Raw genomic sequence first — 19,583 nt, forward strand, 5'->3', positions numbered from 1 at the left:
CCTGTTCTCTGCATTTCATTTCCTAGTCTCTACAATTCATCATTGTCTTATACCTTCTCCCAGTTATTTTACCTGCATACCCTAGTAAGTACTTGACTAGGTAACCCTTGGATTAGATCATTATAAGGTTCCTTCCAGCTGTAAAATCCCATTATTTTCTTACCCCTAGGTATAGTGGAAATAGGCATTTAGGAATTGCTGATTAAAGAGCCTAAAATAGAACTGAGGACTGATTTTTAAATTAGAACCTGAATATGATTGTGTATCTAAAAATCCAAAAGACTTCATTTAAAAATGGTTAGAACTATTGAGTATTCAGGAAAGTAGCTAAATACAAGAAAACTACATAAAAAGCAATAATAACTGGTAAAGAAATGTTATGTAATGAAGGATACTATTCACTGTAGCAACAAAAATCATGAAATAGGAGTAAACTGAACAAGAAATGTGTAAGACTAAAATGAATACTATTTCAAAAGTTTATTATACCTCTGTGAAGATACTATTGTAAAATTTTTAATCTGCAGAAATCTAGATTTGAAGCAATTCCTATCAGAATTACAATGTGTTTTTGTTGTTGGTAGATTTGGTTTGGTTTCATGGGTTTAGGGGAAGAGAAATTGGCTCATTGATTTTTGAGGTTTCTCAAGAAAAGTAAGAGATGGAGAAATATTGAAAAAGAATATTGAAGTTTAGGTACTAGAATTTATATAGTTTGTAGTTATTTGAAAATATCAAAATGTACTAGTAGAGGAATAAACTAAAATATCAGTGAACTAAAGTCCATAAAGACCCGTTTATGGACATTATTGTAAGATATATATAGAACTTTTCAAGTCAGTGGAGAAAGAATGGATTGTTAATAAAGGTTTTAGTGACAACTGATTGGAAAACATTGAATACATGTTTATTTTGTGGTAGGGCATAGTTTTCCAAAAACCATAAAGGAAAAGTTGACTGTATTGACTACAGGAAAAATTTATATTTCTCTATAAAAAATACCATAAACAAACAAAGACATGAGAAAATATTTACAGCTGATATAAGAACTAGGGGATTAACATTCAGGATTTATGAAGAGCACCTATAAAATCAACAGACAAAAATGGGTTAAGGACAGGAACAGACAGTTCTTGGAAGACATACAAATAGCCTTTAAACTTATCAAAAGAACCCTAATAATGGTACAAGCTGAAACAACAATGAAATATAATCTTCATGGAATATTATATTGGCAACATTTTAAAAGAATCATATAACTGAATGCAGGTGAGCACATAGGGTAACAGGCACTTTCACTTTGTATTAATAGGAATTTAAATTGGTTCAGCATTTTGGAGGGCAGTTGGCAGCATCATGTCTAATGTTTAAACCACTTTACCTGTTAATTTTGCATTTAGAAACGTTTTATTCAGAAAAAAATTGACAAATGGTTTGCAATAGATTGTGTGCACACAATATTTATTGAAACAAACTTTATAATAGCAAAAATTTGGGAAGAAAATCAAATACCCAACAGTAGGGAAATAGTACAACATGTTCTGTTGCATTAATTTAAGACAGTGCCATGAGGAAGAATGAAATAGACCAAAAATACATACCTGAAGAAATGTTTAATGTAGTAGTCAGGATGGGCTAAGTAATGCTGCAGTTACAGCTAAACCCCAAATCTCAGGGAATTATATCAACAAAGGATTATTTCTTGCTTGTTCTCTGTATCCATTGTTCTTGTCTGGGGGAATTTTGTTCATAGTTAGCCGCTCAGGAACTAAAGCTGACAAAACAGCCACTACCTTGAATACCAATTACTGTGCCAGAGAAAGAAGAGAAATTTGAAGGGTTGAGCCCAACAAATTCTAAGCTGGGAAGGAATACATATCATTTACTCTCTTAAATTATTGGTGAGTACCAGTCACATGGCCCCATCCATATGTTCAGAAGAAAAAGGGAAACCAGATGTTGGTGAATAGCACTAATGGCTACATATATATGTGTCATACTGTTTTGTAGATAAGGCAAAACTCAGGAGTCTTTATAATATCCTATTTATGCCAAATATCTAAAGATTATATGTGCATGCATATTTATATAAATATTTCAAGGATTGTGTATCCTTTGAAGAAATCCTAGCAGGCTACATGCCAAGCTGTTAATAGAGTTTGCCTCATTCTTTGATTTTTTTTAAACAATGAAGCAATTGTTAAAAAAATAAAAAAGATAAAAACAAATAAAAACCAAGCAAATAAAACCAAAAGCCTGGGCAAAGAGCACTGAACATTTTTTATTTCTTGCTTCAGTTTCCAGAAAGAGCTAATGGCAAATGCTGGCAGAATGTTCTGAGAAAAAGTCAAGAGTCTCAGAATCATAGAGTAGTTGTTTCACTTGAAGCTTTACTCTTAATTATTGATTAGGGTCAAATAACTTCAATACACTTATCAAAATTCTTATATTATGGGTCAGAATATTTTAATGTTACAAAATTCTAGGGCTTTAAAATAAATTTTAGGATGAAATAGTTTTTATAATTTTCAAATTCTTATCAAATTAGCAACAAATCTTACACATTCATTTTCCCCAACATTTCATGAAAAATTTAAAACATTTAGAAAATTTGAAAGGCTGTGAACACCCATAAATCTATCACTTAGATTGTATGATTAATATTTTACTATATGAGTATAGGCATACCTCAGAGATATTGTGGGTTCAGTTTCAGATCACTGCAATAAAGCCAATGCTGCAATAAAGTGAGTCACAAGAATATTTTGGTTTCCCAGTGCATATAAAAGTTATGTTTATACTGTAGTCTAATAGTTACGTCTAAAAAGCAAAGTACTGTATATACCTTAAAAATACTTTATTAATAAAAGATGCTAACGATCATCTGAGCCTTCAGATAGTCATAATTTTTTTGCTGTCGGATGGTTTTTCCTTGATTTGATGACTGCTGACTGATCAGGGTGGTGATTGCTGAAGTTGGTGTAGCTATAGCAATTTCTTAAAATAAGACAACAGTGAAGTTTGTTCTATCAGTCGACTCTTCCTTTCATGAACAATTTCTCTCAAACCCTGTCAGTGCTTTATCAACTAAGTTTATGTAGTATTATAAATTTTTTCCTGCTTCACCTTGCACTTTTATATTATCAAGATGGCTTCTTTCTTTAAAACTCATGAACCAACTTCTGATAACTTTAGACTTTTCTTGTGCATCTTCCTCCCCTCTCTCAGCCTTCATACAATTTAAGAGATTTAGGGCCTTGCTCTGGATTAAGCTCTGGTTTAGGGGAATGTTATGACTGGTTTGACTTTCTACCCAAACCATTAAAACTATTCATATCAGCAATAATGCTGTTAAGCTTTCTTACTCATGTGTTCACTAGAATAGTAGTTTTAATTTCCTTCAAGAACTTTTCCTTTGCATTCACAACTTGGCTAACTGGTGCGGGAGGCCTGACGTTCTGCCTGTCCTGGCTTTCTTCATGCCTTGTTCATTAAACTTAGCCATTTTCTAGCTTTGGGTTTAAAGTGAGAGATGTGTAACTATTCCTTTCGTTTGAACACCTAGAGGCCACTGTAGGGTCATTAATTAGCCTAATTTCAATCTCGTTGTGTCTCAGGGAATAGGGAGGCCTGAGGAGAGAGAGATGAGAATGGCCAGTCAGTGGAGCAGTCGGAACACACACATTTATTAAGTTCACCATCTTGAGTGTGATTCATGGTGTCCTAAAATAATTACAGTAGTAACAAAGGTCACTGATCGCAGGTCACTATAACAAATATAATAATAATGAAAAAATTAAAATATTGAGAGGATTACTAAAATGTGACAGAGACACAAAGTGTGCAGATGTTGTTGGAAAAATGGCACCGAGAGACTTGCTCGATGTAGGGTTGCCATAAACCTTCAATTTGGAAAAAAAAATGCAGTATCTGAGAAGTACAATAAAGTGAAGCACACTGAAACAAGTTATGTCTGTATTTGGTTTGTCAGGAATCTCTCCATTCATAGATCTCTCCCTCCATCCATTAACCTATTTTAACTTTGGTGCATTTCAAAGGAAAATCAGTCATCAATTATTTTCTTCTAAATATTTCAGCATGTTTACCATTTATTTACAGTTTTTTATCTTAATGTAAAATTTATGTTCAATACAATGCACAGACCTTAAGTGTACATGTGCTGAGTTTCTGTAAATACATATACCTGTGCAACCCAAATCCCTCTTAAGACATGGAACATTACTATCACCCCAGAGAGTTCCCTCATACCCTATCCCAGTCAATCACAGCCCATATTCCTCATTCAAGAAGCAATCACTGTTCTAAGTTTTTTCACTGTGGATGTTTCTTTCCTGTTCTAGAATTTCATATAAATAGAATTATAGAGCATATAATCGTTTGTGGGTTCTCTTATTCAGTATGATTTTAAGATTCATCCATATTGTTGAGTGTAACAATAATTCATTTCTTTATATTGCTGAGTAATATTCCATTGTGTGACTATACCACCATTTGTTTATTCTTTGCCCTGCTGATAACTGGGTTAGTTCCAATTTTTGGCTTATATAAATAAACCTACTCTGAACATTCTTGTACAAATCCTTTTGTGAATATAAGTTTTCATTTTTCTTTGTTATTATACCCATAAATGGAATTGTTAGGACATAGGTATATGTTTAGTTTCATAAGAAACTACCATAACTTTTGCCAAAGTGCTCGTACGAGATTACATCCCTCCTATCAGTGTATCAGGGTTCTAGTCGCTTAACAACCTTACCAACATTTGGTATTATTAGGGTTTTTTATTTAAGCCATCTGGTAAATACATAGTAAAGTCTGCCTCATTATTGTTTAATTTGTATTTTCCTGATAGCCCATGATGTTGAGCACTTTTTAAAATGTGATTATTGGCTATTTGTATATCTTTTCTTATGTGTGAAGTATCTTCTCAAATCTTTTGCCAATTTTTATTGGTTGTTTGTTGTTGTATAATTGAGTAATAGGAGTTCTTTATATTTTCTGGATATTAGTCATTTGTCAGATACATGTTTTGAGAATATTTTTCTCCCAGTCTATGGCTTTCCTATTCACTTTCTCAGTGCTGTCCTTTGATGAGTACTGTATACATTCCAGATTTTGATGAAGTTCAAGTTGTCAATCTTTTGTTTTATGGTTATTGCTTTCTGTAATATGTTTATGATGTTTTTAGTGTTTAAGATGTTTAAGATATTTGTGGTTACCTCAAAGTCTTCGATGTTCTTTTATGTTTTCCTCTAATAGTTTTATGATTTTAGCTTTCACTTTTAAGTCTATGATTCCTCTCAAATTAAATTTTGTATATGCTGTGAGATAAGTATGAACATTTATTTTACTTAAATTCTTGAAGTGTTTATTTGAAATTTTTGTGGGCCAGAATATTTTATATTAAAATAAAAAATCAAATCCAGAGATCTGAAATATAATTTTGAAATGGAAGAATTTTTAAATTTTCAAATTCTTATGTTTGTGACAATGTCTTACCCACTCATTCTTTTCTTATTCTGTGCCATAGTTTCACTTATTAAAATTGCAAATTTTCCTTTGCAAAAGCTGAAATGCTGATTTTTAAATATTTTCTCACATCTTACAGTTTTCAACAATTTCATTATGTAATAAATTCTCACTTCTTAAGAATTGAAGTAGCCTCACTAAATTAGTATCCCAGTTAACTGAGGAATGCTACATACCAATGATGTTAACTGAAGGAAACTGTGTAAGATACGCATATAGCAGATTATATTTTTCAAAGATGGCTGCAACAGTATCTCCCATCCAACATGTTCATCTGAAATGTGAACTTGACACTCTTTTCACTGAAAGGTGGGTTCTGCATCATCTCCTTTTGAATATTTAGTGTCTGGTGATTCACCTGTAACTAATAGGGTGTGACAGAAGTGAGACCATGTAATTTCTGAGAGCAGGTCAGAAAAGATGATACAGCTTTTGCATTGCTGCTGTGACAGTTGCTTTTGGAGCTCTGAGCTACCATATAAGAAGTCCTACCACCTTGAGGCTGCCAGGCTATGAAGAAGCCCAAGCTTCGTGGAGAAACCATGTGTACGTGGTAATTCAGTTGACAGAGGAACTGAGAACTTGACTAATGGTCTTTGCCATGCGCTGGACTTGTGGGCAAAGACACTTTCACATAATTCAAGATCCCAATTACGTAAACATCTAAATTGAAACTCCAGACATTCTTTTGTGCTCTGTTTGAATTCCTGACCCACAGAGTCCATGAACATATAACAAAACAGTTGTTTTATACTGTTAATTTTAAGTATAATTTGTTAAACAACAATTTTAACTGTAGCAGCATGCACCAACACATTCCAGGGAATTAGGAGACTGAAAATATGCAGTCTTCAAATTAAGTATTTAATTTTTAATTATTTGAGAGACACTTTGATATTGTTCAGTGCTTCATAGTCATGGCTTCCCAGTTCCTTAATTGCAGAGGTAGAGAAATCCTGTGCTACGTTTTGTCAGTTGCTGTTATGAAAGGACCTCCACGTCTCATTTAGAATGCAGAATATGCCCCCCCAAATTCTTTTACTCATACTTTTCACCTGGACTGAGCCAGGTAAGGTGGGGCTTTTGTGAGTTTAGATGTGTTTTCCATCCAAAGAAGATGTGGTGTCATTTTCCAAGGCCACATTTGGTTTTTTTAATTCAATTTTATTTTTAAATTTACATATGAAAAGATTCACTATTTTTGGTATACAGTTCTATGATTGTAACAGATTCCTGGAGTTGCATGATCACTACCACAGATACAGAAGAGTTTTAGCACCCCTGCCTCCACATTAAAAAATAGAAATATGTTTTCTTGTGAGTAAATGCCTAGGAGTGGGGATGTCTGGATCATATTATGGGTATATGTGTAGCTGTGAGGAACTACCAAACTTGGTTTTTTTTTGTTGTTTTTCGAGGTTTTCTATATCTTTTATTAGATTTTTCCTAGATAGTTGATACTGTTGTGCTTTTATAAATTGTATCTTTCTAGTTGTTGCCACAAGTTTGCAGTATGTGTTTACAATTAATCCAAGTCAACTTTTAAATGAAACTGTATTACTTCATGGATAGTGAGAGAACCTTGTAATACCAAAATGTTCCTAATTCCTTTCTCCTGTTTTTTTTTTATCATCACTGTCATTTATTTCATTTATACAGAGGCATAGATGTGTATATGTATATACATATATATAGACATCTAATCAAATGTATTGTGTATATGTGTATATATATATATATATATATATATACACACATAATCAAATACATTGTCACTAATTGCTATTTTGTAAAAGGCGAAAGATTTATATGATCTGAAGAGAAACCAGAGTATTATTATTTTGAACAAACTTCTGTGAGATCATTGAAGAATAAGAAAAATCAAAGCTTCACTTATTCCTTATTTAGTGCTTTTAAAAAAAAATATAGATCCAAGTTTCTGTTCTGTATTAATTTGCTTCTTTTTGAAGAACTTTCAACATTTCTTGCAAGGCAGGTCTATTGGCAACATATTCCTTCAACGTTTGCTTGTCTGAGAAAGTCTCCTTTACTATTTTGAATGATATTTTCACAGGATATAGAATTCTAAATTGGTGGAGTTTTTCCCTCAATGCTTTAATATTTTACATCTCTCTCTCTTTTGCTTACATGGTTTTTGAGAAGTAGGATGTAATTCTTATCTTTGATCCTCTGTAGGTAAGGTGTTCCCTCTCCCCACCCTGGCCTTTTTCAAAAGGTTTTTTTTTTTTTTTTTTATGTTCGATTTCTTGAAAACCTTGAAAAACAACAAAAAAACAAGTTTGGTAGTTCCTCACAGCTACACATATACCCATAATTAAGTTTGAATGTGGTATTTCTAGATGGTTTTGGGGGACATTTATCCTGCCTGGTATTCTCTGAGCTTCCTGGAACTGTGGTTTGGTGTTTAACATTAATTTGTAAAATTTCTCAGCCATTATTGCTTCACATGTTTCTGTTGTTCCTTTTTCTTATCTGTCTCCTTTTGGTATTCCCATAACTTCTTGGACATACTGTTGTCCCAGAGTTCTTGGACATTCTGTTCTGGGTTTTATTTTAGTCTTTCTTCTCTTTACTTTTCAGCTTTGGAGGTTTCTATTGACATATCTTCAAGAGCATAGATTCTTTCCGCAGCTATGTGCCAATGGGCCAATCAGAGGCATTCTTCATTTCCATTACATTGTTTTTGATTTCTAACATTTCTTCCTTGATGTATTCTAAGAATTTTCAATCTCTTTCCTTTCATTATCTACAAGTTTTTGCATGCTGTTTACTTTTTCCACTATAGCCCTTTGCATATTAACTACAGTCATTTTTTTATTTTTTGAATTATTTTAAATTTTTTTTTTATTTTCTAAAACTTTTATTGTATTTTTATATTACCACTATAGTCATTTTAAATCCATACTGTGATAATTTCAACATCCTTGCCATATCTGAGTCTGGTTCTGATGTTTCCTTTTTCTCTTCAAACTATGTTTGCTGCCTTTTAGCATGCCTTGTAATTTTTTGTCAAAAGCTGGACATGATATACTGGGCAAAAGGAACTCTTGTAAGTAGGCCTTCAGTTATGTGGTGGTAAGGTGTGGGGGAAGCGATACATTCTCTATTACTGTGATTAGGTCTCCATCTTTTAGTGTGCCTGTGTCCCTTGGCTGTGAACTTCACAAGTAACTTTCAGTTTCCTCCCCCTACTCTCCCTAGGTGGGACAGGATGATTGGACGGGGCTGTATTTGGGTATTTCCCTTCCCCACATGGAAGGCTCAGGGGAGCTAGAGTTGAGTAATTCCATTGCCTTATATCAATTAGCCTCTGTTACAGGCTAGCCTAATAAGTTAGGCTCTGGTAAAATAGTTTCCCTTTTTTTGTGTGTTGTTTAGTTGTTATTTCACAATCATGAACTTTCCAATCCAGATCCATGTGGATAAGGGATAGGAAAAATGTGGAACCCAGTGAAATTCAGCAGAAGCACAAAGATTATAGGATATTTTGAGCAGATGGCAGTGAAGGGGTGTTCATCTGAGCTACCAAAGGAATGGTCTGGTGGTTAAGATAAAACAAGTCAAATTTATTAGTCATCCACAACCAGCAGTAGTGATCTTCTTTATGGTCTTGCCTTTCCTGGACTCAAAACACTCCATGGGTTCCACAATATTCATGCCTGCCTTTACCTGACTGAAGACCAAATGCTTACCATCCAACCGTTCATTCTTGGTAGTGCAGATGAAAAACTGGGAACCATTTGTGTTGGGTCCAGTACTTGCCATGGACAAGATGCCAGGACCTGTATGCCTCAGGATGAAATTTCTCATCATTAAATTTCTCCCCATAGAAGGTGTGTCCAAACTTTTGGTGTCTCTGGGCCACGCTGGAAGAAGAAGAGTTGTCTTGGGCCACACGTTAAGTACATTATGACATGTAATCCCCCAAAAATCTCGTAATGTTTTAAGTAAATTTACAATTTTGTGTTGGGCCACATTCATAGCCATCCTGAGCAGCATGCATCCCACGAGCTGCAGGTTGGATACCCCTGCAAGATGGACTTGCTACCTGGGCCATTATAGTGTGAGAGGTCACCACCCTACCACATAAATCCAGGAATAATTATGTGAAAGCAGGAACCTTTATAGCCAGATCTTTTCTCCCTGGTGCTCAGAGCGTGAAAGTTTTCTGCTGTCTTTGGAACTTTGTCTGCAAACAGCTCAAAGGAAATGTGGCCCAAGGGATTACCATGGACAGTGATGTCAAAGAAAAAGGTGAGGTTGAGCATGGCTGGGCACAGGTGGCATTTGGAAGGCCTAAAATAGTTTCTTTTGAGTGCAGGCCTTAAGAAGAACAGAATATTCTAGCATATTTCAAAATGTTTACTTTCCCTGTCTCTTTACTAGAAGGCAGAGGGTATTTTTCTTCAGTATTCACTGTGAGAACCTGATTGAGCTCCTGGAGGTAAAACTCACAAAAGTGTGGGTTCCCCTTGATGAGTGGCCTCCCCTGGAGTTTTTATATCTTAGATTTGTCTACTCTTGAGCCTCCAGAAATTTGTCAGTTACAGCTCAGATTTTCTTATCCTACTTCCAGTCCTCATGGAGGTTTCTGCTTGTGGATTTCTACTCTTTTTCAGTCATGATTCTCTGTGTCTGCCTGTCCATCTTTCCTGTTTAGGGGGCAGTGGTTTGTCCTGTGATCTCACTTCTCTGATGGATCTAAAAAGAATTGTTGATTTTTCTGTTTGTTCAGTTTTTTTATTTCCCAAATTGTTGTTTAAAGCATTGTTTTTTAAAGCAATTGTATCATTTTTTATTTTTAACCGAGTCTTTGAGAGTTCCATTATTTCCACATGCTTATCATTATTTGTATGGTCTGTCTGTTTAATTTTAGGCATTCTAATATATAGTAGCATCTCATTGTGGTTTTTCATGACCTTATTTGCTACCCATAAATCATCTTTGATGAACTTTCTGTTCAAATCCTTTGCCAATTTTTTTAGTTATTTCGTTGTTCCTGAATCTGAGAGTTCTTTATGTATTCTGGATACAAATTCTTTTTTTTTTATTTTTTATTTTTTGTTCAAATACATTTGTCTCCACCTTCCTGCTGCCACTTTCCCCTGCCACAGCCCCCTCCTCCCTTCCTCAATCCTTCCCCACTTTGGCTTTGTCCATGGGTCCTTTATACATGTTCCTTGTGAATACAAATGCTTAATCAGATACATATATGATTGCGAAATATTATTTTCTGTTTGTCTAAGGCTTGTGACTTCATTCCCTTAAAGGTTTTTGAAGTGCAAAAGTTTTAAATTCTGATTAAGTCCAATTTGTTAATTTTTACTTTTTTGGATCATGCTTTTGGTATTTTATCTAAGAAATCTTTCAAGGCCACAAAGATTTTCTACTGTGTTTCTTCTGAAGGCATTATAGTTTTATGTTTTACATTGAGGTCTGTGATCCATTTTGCATTAATTTTTTGTTTGTGGTTTAAGGTATTAGTTTGAAGTGTTTGTCTACATGTAGATATGTAACTTTTTCACCACCATTTACTGAAAAAACTGTGCTTTCTCAACTGAATTACCTTCGAACTGTTGTTGAAAATCAGTGGTTTGCATATGAATGGGCCTTATCTGGACTCCATTCTGTTCCATTGATCTATTTGTCTATCTTGTTACTGATACCATATTGTCTTGATTATTGTTTTTTTCAAATAACTCTAAAAATCAGGGAGTGTTAGTCCTCCAGCTTTGTTCTTTTTTAAAGTTAAATAGGCTATACTGATACTTCCTTTTGAACTTCGGGATCAGCCTGTCAGTTTCTACACCAAATCTTCTGATATTTCTTCATTTATTTGGGATTTAATTAGTCTCAGAAACACTTTATAGTTTTCGGGGAGCAGACCTTACACATCTCTTCTCAGGTTTATTTCGGAATGTTTCCTGTTTCTGATACCTTTTTAAATTGTATTGTTGTATATATAAGGATGACTGCTAAAAAAAATTTTAATGGAGGGTGCTTGATCAAAAAATTTTGGAAGACGTTGCTGTGTATAATTCTCCTGATCAGTAGGACTAGGCTTTCTCATAGGCCTTAGTCTTTGCCACCTGCGACACTTTGCTGCTAATCTTTGAGGCTTTATTGAACACACATAAAACCTCTTGTCAGCCTTAAAATAAGCCTTCAAGGCAGACTGATTAGTTAGTCCAAGGTCACAGAGCTAATTAAAGGCAGAGGTAGGATTCAGACCTAAGTCTGTTTGATTCCAAATCGGATATTTTCTCTTTTCAACTTAAATGTAATAATGAAAACTTTAAGATACCTAAATGCACAGAATTAATAAGTTAACATTTTTCTACATTTTTATCTTTCATTTAAAAAGATAAGAAGTGGATATACAGCTAAAGCCTTCTTCCCAACATCTTTCCCTTATCAGCATTAAGATGTGTATATAATCACCATACTGATTTTTTTCCATATATATGTATCTGTAAATATTTTATATTGTTTTGTATACTTAAAAATGCTCACAATGGTATAACACTGTATATATATTTTTTGTAACTTACTGTTTTCAGTCAACATCTAATACTGAGATATTTCCATTTTAATACATGTAGGCTAGTTTGTTTATTCTCATTGTTGTATAGTACTCAATTTATGAATAAATACAGTTTATCAGCTTTTTACTTATTATTAGTTTCCTGTGGCGACTGTAACAAATTACCACAAACTAGGTGGCTTAAAACAACAGAAATTTATTCTCTCCCAGTTCGGCAGGCTAGATATCCCAAATCAGTATTACTGGGCTGAAATCAAGATGTTGGCAGGGTCATGCTTCCTCTGGAATTTCTATGGACAAATCTGATCCTTGCTTCTTTCAGTTTCTGGTGGCTGCCAGCATTCTCCGGCTTGTGGCCACATTATTTCATCTGCCTCTGCCTTCACAGGATCATCTCCTCCTCTTCCTCCTCTCTCTCTCTCTCTCTCTCTCAGCTTCTCTCTCTTTCCTTCCCTCCCTCTCCTACCCTGTCTTGCCTCCCCTTATAAGGACACATACATGTGATGGCAATTAGAGCCCACCTGAATAATCCAGGATAATCTAGGGAATCTCTCAGATTCAAGGTTCATAAACTAACCATATCTACAAGGACTCTTTTTCAAATTAAGTAGCATTTACAGGTTCTGGAGATTAGGACCTATTGTCTTTGGGGGTCATTCTTTAGTTTCCTACACTTATGAACAGCTATTTTGCTATTACAGACAGCTTCATGGGAACATACGTGTCTCTGTGAATATGTCTAGTTTCTCTAGAATAGAAACATAGAAGTAGAATTGCTGGTCTATAGGCTGTGAGTACCTAAAGACTGTTAAATTTCAGTGGAATTGCCAATTTATGTATTCATATTTTGCATATTGCTCATTTTTCTGTTGTTTGAGTTTTATTGCTTTGTTCTTGATACATTCTGAATGTGAGCCTTCTGTTGGTAGATACATTCTCTGTGTAGGCTTCTCTTTGCACTTTCTGCATAGTATCTTTTGTCATATGAACATTTAGATTTTTAATTGTAAATGGACTTACCCAGTTTTTTACTTTATGGTTTAGGAATTTTTCATTCTCTTTAAGAAATTAGAATGCCATTTGAATTGCCACTTGTTCCAGCACAATGCATTAAGTCTGTACTTTTCCCAATGGTTTGTATTGACACATCTGACATATTTCATGGTTATATATATATATATATATATATATATATATATATATATATATATTTCTAAGCTCTTTATTTTGTTAAATTTGTCTAGTCTCTCCCTAAGCCACTACCACCTATTTTACTTTTCTATATCAATTTTATGATTACTTTTTCTTGTTCTTTAAAAAGCCAGATTAGATTTCCACCGAAATTATGTTTAATTTATAGATTAAATGAGGGGAGAATTGTGGTCACTATGAAATACTGATTTCCCATCCATAAATATACTATATCTTGTTTTATAATACTGTATAGTTTTCTTGCTATTGCAAATATTGTCTATTACTTTAAAATTATATTTTCTGATTTGCTATTCCTGGTGTATATGACTTTATATTACTTTATAAAAAAATTTTATTTATTTTTAGAGAGGGGCAGGGAGGGAGAAATGGAGGGAGAAAAATATCAATGTGTGGTTGCTTCTTGCATGCCCTCTGCCGCGGACCTGGCCCGCAGCCCAGAAATGTGCCCTAGACTGGGAATCAAACCCGTGACCCTTTGGATTGCAGGCCGGCACACAATCCACTGAGCCACACCAGCCAGAGCTATATTACTTTTTTATATTTTGATCTTATTTTCTCCTTTGAGTTCTCAGAGTTTGTAGATTCTTTTGGATTTTATTTTGGACCACATCATGTAAACTGTAAATAATGACAGACTTGCATCTTCCCTTTTAATCTGTATAATTTTTCTATATTCTTACTATATTGGCTAGAAGGTATAATACAATATGTTAAGTAAGCAGTAATAGCAGATATCCTTATCTTTTTCCTTACTTTAAAAGAGATATTTCTAATATTTAATCATTAACTTCTTTGCTTGTCGTAGGTTTTTGATAGATGGAGATATTTTATTCTGGATTTTCACACCTTTATTCATAAATAAAATAAGCTTACTGTTTTTATCATACTGTCTTTGTTGAGAGTAGATATCAGTGTTTTACAGTAGTCTCTAAAATAAGTTTCAGAATATTCACTGTCAGTTTTTTGGAGGGTTTGTGGGTATTACCAGTTCTCTGAAGGTTTTGTAGAAGTTGCTTGAAAAACCATATAGCCCTTCTTTTTTTATGCGGATGTATTTTTCACTAGTGATTCACTTTCCCTTAAGATAATCATATTCCAGATATCAATTTCTTCTTGAGTTGGTTTTTCAAAATTATATATTTTCTAGAAAATTTTTCATTTAATCTAAGTTTTAAAAATTATCACTATTTGTAGACCTATTATGGTTGATTTGTGCCTTTTTTCTTCTTAAAAATCAAATTTACTACAGTTATTTGGTTAGTTTTTAAAAGAACCAGATTTCAATTTGCTAACCATCTTTTTTTTACTTTGTTTTCTATTTTATTAATTACTACTCTTGCCTTTATTATACTCTTCTTTCTGTTTTCTCTGTTTATTTTCTACTGTCTTGAGCTGGACATTTGTTTCACTAACTATAAGTATTTTAAAGAAATTTGCTTGAGGCTTTAATTTGCTTTCTGAGTACTGCTTCGACTTTAGTCTGTTCAGTGTTTATTGTCTTTCATGTTTAAATATTTCCTAATGTTATTATCATCTTTTTGTGTAATTGAATATTTGTTTGAAAATTTCCAAATGTGTATGAGGTTAGCTTTTTTTTTATTGAGTATTTTATTGTTGTTCTATTACAATTGTTCCAATTTTTCCTCCATTGCTCTCCACTGCCCCACCCAACCACCTGCTCCCACAGTCAATCCCCACACTTTGTCCAGGTCCATGGGCCCTTCATACATGTTCCTTGACTAGTCCCTCCCGTTATTTCCACCCTTATCACCCTCTTCCCAACCCCCTGGTCACTGTTAGTCTGTTCCTTGTTTCCATGACTCAGATTCTGTTTTGCTCATTTGTTTGTTTTGTTCATTAGTTTCCTCTTATAGGTGAGATCATAATGGTATTTGCCTTTCGCCGCCTGGCTAATTTCACTTAACATAATATTTTCCAGTTCCATCCATGCTGTCTCAAAAGGTAGGAGTTCCTGTTTTCTTTCTGCTGCGTAGTATTCCATTGTGTAAATGTACCACAGTTTTTTGATCCACTCATTTACTTATGGGCACTTAGGTTGTTTCCAGCACTTGGCTATTGTAAATTGTGCTGCTATGAACAGTGAGGTGAATAGGTTCTTTAGAATTGGTGTTTTGGGATTCTTATAGTATAATCCCAGCAGTGGAATTGCTGGGTAAAAAGCCAGTTCCATTTGTAGCTTTTTGAGGACATTCCAAACTGTTTTCCACAGTGGCTGCACCAGTCTGCATTCCCATGAACAGTGTGCTAGGGTTCCCCTTTCTCTACAACCTTGCCGGCACTATTGTTTGTTTATTTGTTTATGATGGTGATTCTGACTGATGTGAAGTGGTATCTCATTGTAGTTTTAATTTGCATTTCTCTGATGGCTCGTGATGCCGAGCATCCTTTCATATGTCTCTGGGCCCTGTGTATGTCCTCCTTGGAGAAGTGTCCTGTCAGGTCCTTTGCCCATTTTTTAATTGGATTGTTTGTCTTCCTGGAGTGAAGTCGTGTGAGTTCTTTATATATTTTGGAAATCGAACCCTTGTCTGTGATTATCATTGGCAAATATGTTTTCCTCTACATTTGGTTCCCTTTACATTTTGGTGATGTTTTCCTTATCCGTACAGAAGCTTCTTAGTTTGCATTTCCATTTGTTTATTCTTTCCTTTATTTCCCTTGCCCTAGGAGATATATCAGCAAAAATATTACTGCATGGGAAATCTGAAATTTTACTGTTTATGTTTTCCTCTAGGATTTTTATGGTGTCACAATTTATATTTAAATCTTTTATCCATCTTCAGTTTATTCTGATGTATGGTGTAAGCTGGTGGTCTAGTTTCATTTTTTTTTTTTTTTACATTTACCTGTCAAGGTCTCCAAACGCTATTTATTGGAGAGGCTGTTTTTACTCCATTTTATGCTCCTGCCCACTTTGTCAATATTAATTGACTATAGTGGCATGGGTTTATTTCTGGGCTCTCTATTCTGTTCCATTGATCTATGTGTCTGTTCTTATGCCAGTACCAGACTGTTTTAATTACAGGAGCCTTGGAGTATAGTTTGATGTCAGGTATTGTGATCCCTCCTACTTTGTTCTTCTTTCTCAAGATGGCTGAGGCTATTTGGGGTCGTTTTTGGTTCCATATAAATTTTTGAAATATTTGCTCTTAATCTGTGAAGTTATGTCATTGGTATTTTTATAGGGATTCTATTGAATCTATAGATTGCTTTGGGTAGGATGGACATTTTAATGATGTTAATTCTTCCAATCCATGAACGTGGTATATGCTTCCATTTATTTGTGTCTTCCTTAATTTCTTTCTTCAGTGTTGTGTAGTTTTCTAAGTATAGGTCTTTTACCTCCTTGGTTAAGTTTGTTCCTAGGTACTTTATTTTTCTGGTTGCTCTAGTAAATGGGATTTTTTTCTAAGTTTCTCTATTTCATATTTCATTGTTGGTATACAAAAATGACTTCTATTTCTGAATATTGACTTTGTATCCCACTGTCTTTCCAAATTCACTTATTAGGTAGAGTAGTTTCTTGGTGGAGATTATAGGATTTTCTATGTATAGTATCATGTCACCTACAAATAATGGGTTTTACTTCCTCCTTTCCAATTTGGATGCCTTTTATTTCTTTTTCTTGTCTGATCACTGTGATTACACTTCCACTACTATGTTGAATGAAAGTGGTGAAAGTGGACACTCTTGTTTCTGATCTTAGGGGGAAAGCTTTTAGTTTTTTACTTTTGGGTATTAGGTTGGCTATAGGTTTATTGTATATGGCCTTTATTATATTGGGGAATGCTTCCTCTATTTCCACTTTGCTGTGTGTTTTTTTTATCATAAATGTGTACTGTATTTTATCAAATGCTTTTTCAACATCTATTGGTATGATCATGTGATTTTTGTCTCTCATTTTGTTTATGTGGTGTATTATGTTTGTTGATTTGTGAATATTATACTACCCCTGCTTCTCTGGGATGACTCCCAGTTGATCATGGTGTATCATATTTTTAATGTATTGCTGGGTCCTATTTGACAATATGTTGTTGAGGATTTTAGCATGTGTGTTCATCAGCAATATTGACCTGTAGTTTTCTTTTTCTTTTGTTGTGTCTTGACATAGTTATTGAATGAGGATAATACTGACCTCATAGAAAGAGATTGGGAGTCATCCCACTTCTTGAATTTTTTGGAAGAGTTTGAGAAGGATAGGAGTTAGTTCTTTAAATGTTTGGTAAAATTGACCTGTGAAGCCATCCGGTCTATGACTTTTGTGTGCTGGGAGTTTTTGATTACTGCTTCAATTTCATTACTTGTTATTGGTCTATTCAGGCTTTCTGCCTCTTCTTGATTTAGTTTTAGAAGATTGCATATTTCTAGAAATTTTTCCATTTCACCCATGTTGTCAAATTTCTTGGCATGTAGTTGTTCCTAGTAATTTCTTACAGTCCTTTGTATTTCCGTGGTATTGGTTGTAACTTCTCTTTCATTTCTGAATTTATTTATTTGGGTCCTCTCTTCTTTTTTCTTGATGAGTCTGGTTAAAGGCTTGTTGATTTTGTTTACCTTTGCAAAGAACCAGCTCCTGGATTTATTGATCTTTTGAATTGTTCTTTTAGTCTCTATGTGATTGGACTCTGCTCTGATCTTCCTTCTCACTCTGGGCTTTGTATGTTGTTATTCCTCCAGTTCTTGTAGATGCAGGGTTAGGATGTTTATTTTAAATGTTTGTCTTTTTAAGGTAGGCTTGTATTGCTATGAAATTCTCTCTTAGGACTGCCTTTGCTGTGTCCCATAGGTTTGGGGCTATTGTGTGTTCATTTTCATTTGTTTTCAGAAACTTTTTGATTTCTTCTTTGATCTCATTGTTAACCCATTTATTATTTAACAATATGTTATTCAGTATCCATGTATTTCAATATTTTTGAGTTTTTCCTTGAGACTGGTGTCTAGTTTCACGCCATTGTGTTCTGAGAAGATGCTTGATATGATTTCAGTTTTCTTAAATTTGTTGAGGCTTGTTTTGTGTCCTACCATGTGGTCTATCTTTGAAAACATTCCATGTGCATTTGAAAATAATGTGTATTTTGCTTCTTTGGGGTAAAAGTTTCTGTATACCAGTTAAGTCCATTTTACAAAGAGTGGTGTTCAGTGCCACTCTATGATATCCTTGTTGATTCTTTGCTAGAAAATCTATCCCTTGTTGACAATGGAGCGTTGAAATCCCTTATGTCGAGTGTGTTGCTGTATATCTTTCTTGAAATCCTCAAAGACCTTCCGTATATATTCGGGTGCTCCTATATTGGGTACATAATGTTTACAAGGGTTACGTCTTCTTGATAGAGTATTCCCATAAGTATTATGTAGTGCTTTCTTTATCTTTTTTTTTTTTATGGCCTTTGTTTTGAGAGTCATTTTGTCTGATACATGTATTGTTACCCCAGCTTTTTTTTTTCATGTCCATTTGCTTGGAATATTTTTTCTACCCCGTCACTTCCAGTCTGTGTAGATCTTTTGTTCTGAGGTAGGTCTCTTGTGGACAGCATATATGTGGGTCATATTTTCTTATCCATTCAGCTACCCCGTGTCTTTTGATTGGAGCATTTAATCCATTTGCATTTAAGATTATTATTGAGAGGTACTTATTCATTACCATCTTTCCCTTTGTACCCCCTATCTTCTTAAAGCAGTCCCTTAAGCATCTCTTGCTGGTTTGGTGGAGATGTAGTCTTTTAGCCCTTTTTTGGTCTGGGAAACTCCTTATTTCACCTCCATTTTAATTGCAACGTCTGCTAGGTAGAGCAGTCTTGGTTGCAAGTCTTTGCTTTTCAGTATTTGTAATATTTCTTGCCATTCCCTTCTGGCTTGTAGTGTTTCTGTTGAGGAATCAGTTTATAGCCTTATTGGAACTCCCTGGTATGTTACTAACAGTTTCTCCCTTGTTGCCTTTAAGGGTCTCTCTTTGTCTTTGAATTTTGTCATTTTAATTATGATGTTTCTTGGAGTGGGCCTCTTTGGGATCCTCTTGATTGGGATCCTCTGTGCTTCCTGGACTTGTGTGACTTTTTCTCTCATCAAGTTAGGGAATATTTTTGTCATTACTTTTTCAACTAGGTTTCTGTCTCTTGCTTCTCATCTTCTCCTTCTGGTATCCCTATGATATGAATATTATTTCATTTCATGTTTTCCTGCAGCTCCCTAATACCCTCTTTGGTTTTTTTGTTTTGTTTTGTTTTGTTTTCAT

General features: G+C 34.4%; 1 protein-coding gene across 1 annotated transcript in view; it reads left to right on the forward strand.

The window, feature by feature from the left end:
- The window catches only part of EFHC2 (EF-hand domain containing 2), a 224,145-nt gene that overhangs the window by 133,832 nt on the left and 70,730 nt on the right, over positions 1-19,583 (forward strand). The window lies entirely within an intron of this gene.

The sequence above is a fragment of the Pteronotus mesoamericanus genome, unplaced genomic scaffold (assembly GCF_021234165.1).
Source record: "Pteronotus mesoamericanus isolate MK-2021 breed Mesoamerican mustached bat unplaced genomic scaffold, CSHL_Meso_final contig_173, whole genome shotgun sequence".
NCBI lineage: Eukaryota > Metazoa > Chordata > Mammalia > Chiroptera > Mormoopidae > Pteronotus > Pteronotus mesoamericanus.